We start from the raw sequence: 12,141 nt of genomic DNA on the forward strand, positions 1-12,141 counted from the left end.
GCTTTGGTGCCAGTTTGGGCGTTTAACTCCCATTTGGGTGCCAGTTCCAGCGTTTAACGCTGGGATTCCTTGAGGTGACTTTGAACGCCGGTTTGGGCCATCAAATCTTGGGCAAAGTATGGACTATTATATATTGCTGGAAAGCCCAGGATGTCTACTTTCCAACGCCGTTGAGAGCGCGCCAATTGGGCTTCTGTAGCTCCAGAAAATCCGCTTCGAATGCAGGGAGGTCAGAATCCAACAGCATCTGCAGTCCTTTTTGGTCTCAGAATCAGATTTTTGCTCAAGTCCCTCAATTTCAGCCAGAAAATACCTGAAATCACAGAAAAACACACAAACTCATAGTAAAGTCCAGAAAAGTGAATTTTAATTAAAAACTAATAAAAATATACTAAAAACTAACTATATCATATCAAAAACATACTAAAAACAATGCCAAAAAGTATACAAATTATCCGCTCATCACAACACCAAACTTAAATTGTTGCTTGTCCTCAAGCAACTGAAAATCAAATAAGATAAAAAGAAGAGAATATGCAATGAATTCCAAAAACATCTGTGAAGATCAGTATTAATCAGATGAGCGGGGCTTTTAACTTTTTGCCTCCGAACAGTTTTGGCATCTCACTCTATCCTTTGAAATCCAGAATGGTTGGCTTCTTTAGGAACTTAGAATCCAGATAGTGTTAATGATTCTCTTAGTAAAGTATGATGATTCTTGAACATAGCTATTTATTGAGTCTTGGCTGTGGCCCAAAGCACTCTGTCTTCCAGTATTACCACCGGATACATACATGCCACAGACACATAATTGGGTGAACCTTTTCAGATTGTGACTCAGCTTTGCTAAAGTCCCCAATTAGAGGTGTCCAGGGTTCTTAAGCACACTCTTATTGCCTTGGATCACAACTTTATTTCTTTCTTTTTCTTTTTTTTTCGTTTTTTTTTTTTTTTGAAATGCTTTTTCTTGCTTCAAGAATCATTTTATTGATTTTTCAGATCCTCAGTAACATGTCTCCTTTTTCATCATTCTTTCAAGAGCCAACATTCATGAACCACAAATTCAAAAGACATATGCACTGTTTAAGCATACATTCAGAGAACAAAAATATTGCCACCACATCAAAATAATTAAACTATTATAAAATTCAAAATTCATGCAATTCTTTCTTTTATCAATTAGGCACGTTTTTATTGAAGAAAGGTGATGGATTCATAGGACATTCATAACTTTAAGGCATAGACACTAAGACACTAATGATCACAAGACACAAACATGGATAAACATAAGCATTAAAATTCGAAAAACAGAAAAACAATAACAAGGAAATCAAAGAACGGGTCCACCTTAGTGATGGCGGCTCTTTCTTGCTCTTGAAGATCCTATGGAGTGCTTGAGCTCCTCAATGTCTCTTCCTTGTCTTTGTTGCTCCTCCCTCATGATTCTTTGATCTTCTCTAATTTCATGAAGGATGATGGAGTGTTCTTGATGCTCCACCCTCAGTTGTCCCATGTTGGAACTTAGTTCTCCTAGGGAGGTGTTTAGTTGCTCCCAATAGTTTTGTGGAGGAAAATTCATCCCTTGAGGAATCTCAGGGATCTCATGATGAGTGAGATCTCTTGTGTACTCCATCCTTTTCTTGGTGATGGGCTTGTCCTCATCAATGGGAATGTCTCCCTCTATGTCAACTCCAACTGAATAACAGAGGTGACAAATGAGATGAGGAAAGGCTAACCTTGCCAAGGTGGAGGTCTTGTCCGCCACCTTATAGAGTTCTTGGGCTATAACCTCATGAACCTCTATTTCTTCTCCAATCATGATACTATGGATCATGATGGCCCGGTCTATGGTAACTTTGGACCGGTTGCTAGTGGGGATGATTGAGCGTTGTATGAACTCTAACCATCCTCTAGCCACGGGTTTGAGGTCATGCCTTCTCAACTGGACCGGCTTTCCTCTTGAATCTTGCTTCCATTGTGCGCCCTCTTCACATATGACTGTGAGGACTTGGTCCAACCTTTGATCAAAGTTGACCCTTCTAGTGTAAGGATGCTCATCTCCTTGCATCATAGGCAAGTTGAACGCCACCCTCACACTCTCCAGACTAAAATCCAAGTATTTCCCCCGAACCATAGTGAGATAATTCTTTGGATTCGGGTTCACACTTTGGTCATGGTTCTTTGTGATCCATGCATTGGCATAGAACTCTTGAACCATCAAGATTCCGACTTGTTGAATGGGGTTGGTAAGAACTTCCCAACCTCTTCTTCAGATCTCATGGCGGATCTCCGGATATTCACCCTTTTTGAGTGAAAAGGGGACCTCGGAGATCACCTTCTTCAAGGCCACAACTTCATAGAAGTGGTCTTGATGCACCCTTGAGAGGAATCTATCCATCTCCCATGACTCGGAGGTGGAAGCTTTTGCCTTCCCTTTCCTCTTTCTAGAGGTTTCTCCGGCCTTGGATGCCATAAATGGTTATGGAAAAACGAAAAAGCAACGCTTTTACCACACCAAACTTAAAATGTTTGCTCGTCCTCGAGCAAAAGAAGAAAGAAGATAGTAGAAGAAGAAGAAATGAGGAAGAGGGGGAAGGTGGTGTGTTCGGCCAAGAAGGGAAAGAAGGGGTGTTTAGGTTGTGTGAAAATGAAGAGTTGAAGAAGGGTATTTATAGGAGAGAAGGGGGTGAATGGTGCGGCCATTATGGGTGGGTTTGGGAGGGAAAGTGGTTTGAATTTGAAGGGTGAGGTTGGTGGGGTTTTATGAAGGATGGATGTGAGTGGTGAAGAGAAAGATGGGATTTGATAGGTGAGGGGTTTTTGGGGAAGAGGTGTTGAGGTGATTGGTGAATGGGGGAAGAAGAGAGAGAGTGATGGTAGGGTCCTGTGGGGTCCACAGATCCTGTAGTGTCAAGGAAAAGTCATCCCTGCACCAAATGTTGCTCAAAATCACGTTTTGAGCCATTTCTGGCGTTAAACGCCGGGCTGGTGCCCATTCCTGGCGTTTAACGCCAGGTTGTTGCCCTTTACTGGCGTTTAACGCCAGTCTGGTGCCCCTTTCTGGCGTTAAACGCCCAGAATGGTGCCAGACTGGGCGTTAAACGCCCAACAGCTAGCGTTACTGGCGTTTGAACGCCAGCTTCTTCTCCTCCAGGGTATGCTGTTTTTCTTCCTGTTTTTCATTCTGTTTTTGCTTTTTTCATTGTTTTTGTGACTTCTTATGATCATCAACCTACAAAAAAGATAAAATAACAAAAGAAAATAATTAATTATAAAACATTGGGTTGCCTCCCAACAAGCGCTTCTTTAATGTCATTAGCTTGACAGAGGGCTCTTATGGAGCCTCAGAAATGCTCAGAACCGTGTTGAAACCTCCCAACACCAAACTTAGAGTTTGAATGTGGGGTTTCAACACCAAACTTAGAGTTTGGTTGTAGCCTCCCAACACCAAACTTAGAGTTTGACTGTGGGGGCTCTGTTTGGCTCTGTTTTGAGAGGAGCTCTTCATGCTTCCTCTCCATGATGACAGAGGGATATCCTTGGGCCTTAAACACCAAGGATTTTTCATTCACTTGAATGATTAACTCTCCTCTGTCAACATCAATCACAGCCTTTGCTGTGGCTAGGAAGGGTCTGCCAAGGATGATGGATTCATCCATGCACTTCCCAGTCTCTAGGACTATGAAATCAGTAGGAATGTACTGGTCTTCAACTTTAACCAGAACATCCTCTACAAGTCCATGGGCTTGTTTTCTTGAGTTGTCTGCCATCTCTAATGAGATTCTTGCAGCTTGCACCTCAAAGATCCCTAATTTCTCCATTACAGAGAGGGGCATGAGGTTCACACTTGACCCTAAGTCACACAAGGCCTTCTTGAAGGTCATGGTGCCTATGGTACAAGGTATAGAAAACTTCCCAGGATCCTGCCTCTTTTGAGGCAGTTTCTGCCTAGACAAGTCATCCAGTTCTTTGGTGAGCAAGGGAGGTTCATCCTCCCAAGTCTCATTTCCAAATAACTTGTCATTTAGTTTCATGATTGCTCCAAGGTATTTAGCAACTTGCTCTTCAGTGACATACTCATCCTCTTCAGAGGAAGAATACTCATCAGAGCTCATGAATGGCAGAATCAAGTCCAATGGAATCTCTATGGTCTCATTTTGAGCCTCAGATTCCCATGGTTCCTCATTGGGAAACTCAGAGGAGAGTGGTGCACGCCCACTGAGGTCTTTCTCAGTGGCGTCTTCTTCCTCTCTTTCCTCTCCATATTCGGCCATGTTGATGGCCTTGCACTCTCCTTTTGGATTTTCTTCTGTATTACTTGGGAGAGTACTAGGAGGGAGTTCAGTAACTTTCTTGCTCAGCTGGCCCACTTGTCCTTCCAAATTTCTGATGGAGGACCTTGTTTCATTCATGAAACTTTGAGTGGTCTTTATTAGATCAGAGACCATTGTTGCTAAGTCAGAGGTATTCTGCTTAGAACTCTCTGTCTGTTGCTGAGAAGATGATGGAAAAGGCTTGCCATTGCTAAACCTGTTTCTTCCACCATTATTGTTATTGAAACCTTGTTGAGGTCTCTCTTGATTCTTCCATGAGAGATTTGGGTGATTTCTCCATGAAGAATTGTAGGTATTTCCATAGGGTTCTCCTAGGTAATTCACCTCTTCCATGGAAGGGTTCTCAGGATCATAAGCTTCTTCCTCAGATGAAGCATCCTTAGTACTGTTTGGTGCATTTTGCATTCCAGACAGACTTTGAGAAATCAAATTGACTTGTTGAGTCAATATCTTGTTCTGAGCCAATATGGCATTCAGAGTGTCAATCTCAAGAACTCCTTTCTTCTGACTAGTCCCATTGTTCACAGGATTCCTTTCAGAAGTGTACATGAATTGGTTATTTGCAACCATTTCAATCAATTCTTGAGCTTCTGCAGGCGTCTTCTTCAGATGAAGAGATCCTCCAGCAGAGCTATCCAAGGACATCTTAGATAGTTCAGAGAGACCATCATAGAAAATACCTATGATGCTCCATTCAGAAAGCATGTCTGAAGGACATCTTCTGATTAATTGTTTGTATCTTTCCCAAGCTTCATAGAGGGATTCCCCATCCTTCTGTCTGAAGGTTTGGACTTCCACTCTAAGCTTACTCCATCTTTGTGGTGGAAAGAACTTTGCCAAGAAGGCATTGACTAGCTTTTCCCAAGAGTCCAGGCTTTCTTTGGGTTGAGAATCCAACCATATTCTAGCTCTGTCTCTTACAGTAAAAGGGAATAGCATCAGTCTGTAGACCTCAGGGTTAACCCCATTAGTCTTGACTGTGTCACAGATTTGCAAGAATTCAGCTAAAAACTGATGAGGATCTTCCATTGGAAGTCCATGGAACTTGCAATTCTGTTGCATTAGAGAAACTAATTGAGGCTTAAGCTCAAAGTTGTTTGCTCCAATGGCAGGGATAGAGATGCTTCTCCCATAGAAGTCGGGAGTAGGTGCAGTAAAGTCACCCAGCACCTTCCTTGCATTGTTGGCATTGTTGTTGTTTTCGGCTGCCATGGGTTCTTCTTCTTTGAAGAATTCGGTCAGGTCCTCTAAAGAGAGTTGTGCTTTGGCTTCTCTTAGCTTTCTCTTCAAGGTCCTTTCGGGTTCAGGATCAGCTTCAACAAGAATGCCTTTGTCTCTGCTCCTGCTCATATGAAAGAGAAGAGAAAAAGAAAATGTGGAATCCTCTATGTCACAGTATAGAGATTCCTTGAAATGTCAGAGGAAAAGAGAAATAGAAAGAAGAAGGAGAAGAAGAATTCGAACTTTAATTAGATAAGGTTCGAATTGTGCATTTAGAAGGAGTGGTACTCCATAAATAGAAGGATGTGAGAAGGAGGGAAGAGGATTTTCGAAAATTCAATTAAAAGATTTTGAAAACATTTTGAAAATTTGATTGATAATTTTCAAAAATTGAAAGTGGAAGAGAAATCAAGTGATTTTTGAAAAAGATTTTGAAATTAGAAATTAAAAAGATTTGATTGAAAACTTAATTTGAAAAAGATGTGATTAAAAAGATGTGATTGAGAAGATATGATTTGAAAACAATTTTAAAAGATATGATTTGAAAACAATTTGAAAAGATATGATTTTGAAAATTACTGACTTGCCTAACAAGAAAAGATATGATTCAAACATAAAACCTTCCTCAATAGAAAAGGCAAAAAATGTTCAATCAAATCATTAATTGTTAGTAAGTATCTTTGAAAAAGGAAAGAAATTGATTTTGAAAACATTTGATTGAGAAGATATGATTTGAAAAAGATTTGGTTTTGAAAAACTTTGAAAACTTGAAAAAAAATTGATTTGAAAACAAAATCTTCCCCCTAGCACCATCCTGGCGTTAAACGCCCAGAATGGTATACATTCTGGCGTTTAACGCCCAAAATGCTACCTCTTTGGGCGTTAAACGCCCAACCAGGTGCCCTGGCTGGCGTTTAAACGCCAGTCTGCCTTCTTCACTGGGCATTTTTGAATGCTCAGCTTTTTCTGTATAATTCCTCTGCAGTGTGTTCTGAATCTTCAATCCCTTGTATCATTGACTTGAAAAGACACAAATTAAAAATATTTTTGGATTTTTAATAATTAAAATGCAACAAGAATCAAATAACAATGCATGCAAGACACCAAACTTAGCAGTTTGTACACTACTGACACTAATGAACTGAAAATGCATATGAGACACACAAAATACTCAAGTCAATAGAATTCAAAGATCAGAGCAAGTGAATCATCAAGAACATCTTGAAGATCACTAAGACATATGAATGCATGCAATTGACACCAAACTTAGGATGAGACACTAGACTCAAACAAGAAATATTTTTGAATTTTATGATTTTTTAATTTTTTAATTTTTTTGTGTTTTCGAAAATTAAGTGGAAAAAGAAGGTATCAAAATTCTTAATGAGAATTCCAGGAATCAGTGCAATGCTAGTCTAAGACTCCGGTCCAGGAATTAGACATGGCTTCACAGCCAGCCAAGCTTTCAAGGAAAGCTTCGGTCCAAAACACTAGACATGACCAAAGGTCAGCCAAATCTTAGCAGATCACTGCTCCAAGAGCAAAATTGATGAGAATCAACAAGCTCTTGTGGTGATAAGTTGAAACCTCGGTCCAATCAGATTAGACATGGCTTCTCAGCCAGCCAGATTTCAACAAATCATCATGAAACTCTAGAATTCATCTTCAAGAATTTCGAAAAAATACCTAATCTAAGCAACAAGATGAACCGTCAGTTGTCCAGCCTAAACAATCCCGGGCAATAACACCAAAAATTTGATGTTGTTGCCGGATCTTGGCACTGATGTTACCAAAGGCTTGCTCAAAACTAGAACAATCCCCGGCAACGGCGCCAAAAACTTGGTGCGCGAAATTGTGAACTATACTTTTTCACAACTCTCATAATCCCTGGTAATGGCTCCAAAAACGTGGTAGCCCAATACCATGGCATTACACAACTTCGCACAACTAACCAGCAAGTGCACTGGGTCGTCCAAGTAATAAACCTTACGTGAGTAAGGGTCGATCCCACGGAGATTGTTAGTATTGAAGCAATCTATGGTCATCTTGTAAATCTTAGTCAGGCAAACTCAGATATATATGGTGATGAACGAAAATAACATAAAAGATAAAGATAGTGATACTTATGTAATTCATTGGTAGGAACTTCAGATAAGCGCATGAAGATGCCTTCCCTTCCGTCTCTCTGCTTTCCTACTGTCTTCATCCAACCCTTCTTACTCCTTTCCATGGCAAGCTCGTATAGGGTCTCACTGTTGTCAGCAGCTACCTCCCATCCTCGCAGTGAAAGCTAATGCACACACTCTGTCACAGTGCTGCCAATCACCGGTGTGGTTCCCTCCCCTACCAGAATAGAATAACTCTTTTGCGTCTGTCACTAACGCCCAGTAGGTTACAGGTTTGAAGCACGTCACAGTCATTCAATCATTGAATCCTACTCAGAATACCACAGACAAGGTTAGACCTTCCGGATTCTCTTGAATGCTGCCATCAGTTCTTGCCTATACCACGAAGACTCTGATCTCACGGAATGGTTGGCTCGTTTGTCAGGCGAGCACTCGGTTGTCAGGCGATCAACCATGCATCGTGCAATCAGGAATCCAAGAGATATTCACTAAGCCTCAGATGCTTGTAGAACAAGAATGGTTGTCAGTCACCTTGTTCATGGGTGAGAATGGTGATGGGCGTCAATCATCACCTTCATCATGTTGAAGAACAAGTGATATCTTGGACAAAGAACAAGCGGAATTTGAATGAAAGAACAATAGTAATTTCATTAATACTCGAGGTACAGCAGAGCTCCACACCTTAATCTATGGTGTGTAGAAACTCCACCGTTGAAAATACATAAGCATAAGGTCTAGGCATGGCCGAATGGCCAGCCTCCCAATGATCTAAGAACTAAAATGTCCAAAGATGATCTAGAGATCTAAAAGTGATCAAAAGATTTCTATACAATAGTAAAAGGTCCTACTTATAAGAAACTAGTAGCCTAGGGTGTACAGAAATGAGTAAATGACATAAAAATCCTCTTCCGGGCCCACTTGGTGTGTGCTTGGGCTGAGCAATGAAGCAATTTCGTGTAGAGACTCTTCTTGGAGTTAAACGCCAGCTTTGGTGCCAGTTTGGGCGTTTAACTCCCATTTGGGTGCCAGTTCCAGCGTTTAACGCTGGGATTCCTTGAGGTGACTTTGAACGCCGGTTTGGGCCATCAAATCTTGGGCAAAGTATGGACTATTATATATTGCTGGAAAGCCCAGGATGTCTACTTTCCAACGCCGTTGAGAGCGCGCCAATTGGGCTTCTGTAGCTCCAGAAAATCCGCTTCGAATGCAGGGAGGTCAGAATCCAACAGCATCTGCAGTCCTTTTTGGTCTCAGAATCAGATTTTTGCTCAGGTCCCTCAATTTCAGCCAGAAAATACCTGAAATCACAGAAAAACACACAAACTCATAGTAAAGTCCAGAAAAGTGAATTTTAATTAAAAACTAATAAAAATATACTAAAAACTAACTATATCATATCAAAAACATACTAAAAACAATGCCAAAAAGTATACAAATTATCCGCTCATCAAGGACCATCTTGAGGATGGGTTCTGTTCATACCCTAGGTCGAGCTGTTTGACCCGGGATGTTTACGACAAGTCGACTGACCTATTCAGATCAGGACTACCTGACCTCTTTACGAAAAGAGGTCAACCAAACCGCTACAGAGGCCCAAGAAGGCCCAAGCAGAGGAAATATTAAGAAGTTCAAGAAGGTAAAAATCTAAAATTAAGTACTTCAAGAAGTTCAAAAGTAAATATTAAGAAGAGTTAATAAATAATAAAAAATTACCTATATTATAAGTATTAAAAAATTATTTTGACAGCTATCTTATAATAATCATAATTTAGAAGAATAAATTAAAGAATGTTATGTATCTATCTAAACTTACCCTTATTATTATTATTATTATTATTATTATTATTATTATTATTATTATTATTATTATTATTATTATTATTATTATTATTATTATTCATTCATCGTACAGTTATGTTAAATAAAAAAAGTATTTTAGGAGCTTTGAGTATAGATCATTTTCCATTTGAGTATCGATTATTTTCTATTTAATATAAACTATTTTACATTAAAATATACTTTCAAAGATCTAACTCTAATAATCAGCAACATATACGATCATAAATTATATATTTAACATATATCAAATTACATAAAGATTAATAAATTTTAAATGAAATAAAATAACAATTAAAAAAGATGAATAATATGAGCAAAAATAACAAAGAAAGAACATCATACTAATAGTAGACAAATAAATAATTAGAGATCTAATACTAATGCATCCTATTTTTTAACTAAAGTCCTATACTTGGCATCAATTTTCTTGTAATTTTTTTCGGCAGCTTTGATGACAACATCCCTTTTCACATTGCACTGATGCAATATGAGATCCAAAGCAAGTCTCATCCGAATTTCATCGTGAACCTGTGAAAAGAAAAAAAAAGATATTCATGCAATTTGAAATAAATACTTAATTTTTTATGTTATGCTATAACTACTTACATCAATAGAAGAATATTGATCGCACCAACCACATTCTCTCATCCATTGAGCCACCCAAACACCTCCATCATTTCTATAAAGTAAGTTACAGTCAATAAAAATGTTCAGTTGGATTGTAATATAATTTTTTGAGTAAACTATAAATAAAACAAATACTTTTCACATCTTCCGATTTCATGTGACATGACGACAGCTTTTGGCATTACAGTACGTTTGGAGTCATAAAATGTGGGATCCTGTAACATGACTTCTGTATACAAAGCCTGCATCCATTTTAACCATTTAACATTATTTACAAATATAATAGAAATTAGACAACTAAAATTATCAAACAAGTACAATTACCAGTCTTTTAATGGTCAAATCCTTTGAGTCCTCTTTAGATAGATCAGGTGTTGGATTTAATAAAATAACTTCTTGCTTTCGAAAATCAAACACCACTAAGTACCAGTGATTATTGTCTTCCTTAACACTAACAAACATCTAATAATTTTTTAACTGTGAATAATACACAATTAAATAAATTTTTATAAAAATTAAATTGTAAATAATTCAATTACCTTTCTAAGGTAATCTACCTTCCCCATAAAATCTTCTTGATATTCTCTTCGCATATTTTTTGACGAAACCTCCTCATCTAGTATGTATTGCTGTAGAGGACAAGTAAAATAATAATTTAAGAATGAACTATATTTAAAAATTATTTTTTTAAAATATTTTTATATACTCACTGCGAAGGTTGATGGCATGTACCAATTCATATGCAATTCTGACATTGATCTTTCATCATATGTCAACATTGAAGCTAACATATTAAGTACCTGTTTAGTAAATTATAAATTTTAGTTTTTACTTAATATGGTAGAGTGCAAACATGGTTTATAAATGATAGGAGACCTTACATTTTCATCTATACAATTTTCTGGACACAGAGTCTTAAATGACGATATTTTGGCACTAAATTGGCTTGATTTTGCTAATATTTCATCTCTGCTCAAATAAATGTTAACACCAATTTAAACAAAAATTTGAAGTGTGAAAAATAGAGATAAATTTATACAAACCTATGAGTTTTGGTATCATTGGCTATGCCGTAAATATATGTTGCAACTAGTGTTTCTGTATGTGTTAATGTCATCCATGGAGGGGTCTAAACAAAATGGGTAGCCACTGCATTTATAAGAAGTTAAAATAAAAAATTGTGACTAAATGTTTAATAATACAATCTTGACCGAAATAACAACATATAATTCATTTGTATATATTGCTAAATGTCTAAGGCACTCACCAGGGGAATGTAGATGTCGGTCTCTGTTCCTTTGGCAAGGATGTCAATTGATACAGACAAATACTTTTCTGTATTTTTTGTTGTATGAACTTTTTTCTCACAACCAGATTTCATACGTAATGCCTTCGGCAAGAGCATCTCTGTCGACGATTTTATCTCTTTTTTGGAGCTGGTAGTGGTCATGACAAAAGTACTCCAATAACAAATAAAAGTACTTGTTATATTAAAGTATAAGAATGCATTGTGATTTATATAGCTCGTCATCAGGAAAATTATATTTTGATTGGATTAAAAAAAACCAGCAGAATTTGCGTGAACATGATTGATCATGGAGTAGTGGAAGAACGGTTGACATATTTTAGTCTTAGCCATAAAATTGGTGAGAGAAAAATGCCTTCTTTTACTTATTCGCTAAATTTTTTTAAAAATGGTTGACATAAATTTTGTTTATCTTTTTATATTTTAAAAAATAATATATTTTAATTCTTCTTCATTTAAACATTAAAAGAATAACTAATATCCAAGATCATAATAACTTTTATAACTCCAATCTAAATAAAATAATTTATCCCAAAAAAGAATAATCTCTTCGTATTCGTTTTTTTTTTTTTACAATACGTTGGCATATAAATTATAACATTTAAAATTTAGTTTTAGACCACGAGAATGTAAAATTATAGTTTAGTTTTTAGTGTCCAAGTTTTTAAAAATATATTTCTTTCAAGAA

The 12,141-nt window shown here is 37.4% G+C and overlaps 1 non-coding gene across 1 annotated transcript; it reads left to right on the forward strand.

The window, feature by feature from the left end:
* The first annotated feature begins 5,033 nt into the window (after positions 1–5,033).
* Positions 5,034–5,141, forward strand: LOC130959881 (small nucleolar RNA R71). Its single transcript, XR_009078873.1, has one exon. It is a non-coding gene; the product is annotated as a small nucleolar RNA R71 (small nucleolar RNA).
* Positions 5,142–12,141: the final 7,000 nt, after the last annotated feature.

Source organism: Arachis stenosperma, unplaced genomic scaffold (assembly GCF_014773155.1).
Source record: "Arachis stenosperma cultivar V10309 unplaced genomic scaffold, arast.V10309.gnm1.PFL2 arast.V10309.gnm1.Scaffold_100025, whole genome shotgun sequence".
NCBI lineage: Eukaryota > Viridiplantae > Streptophyta > Magnoliopsida > Fabales > Fabaceae > Arachis > Arachis stenosperma.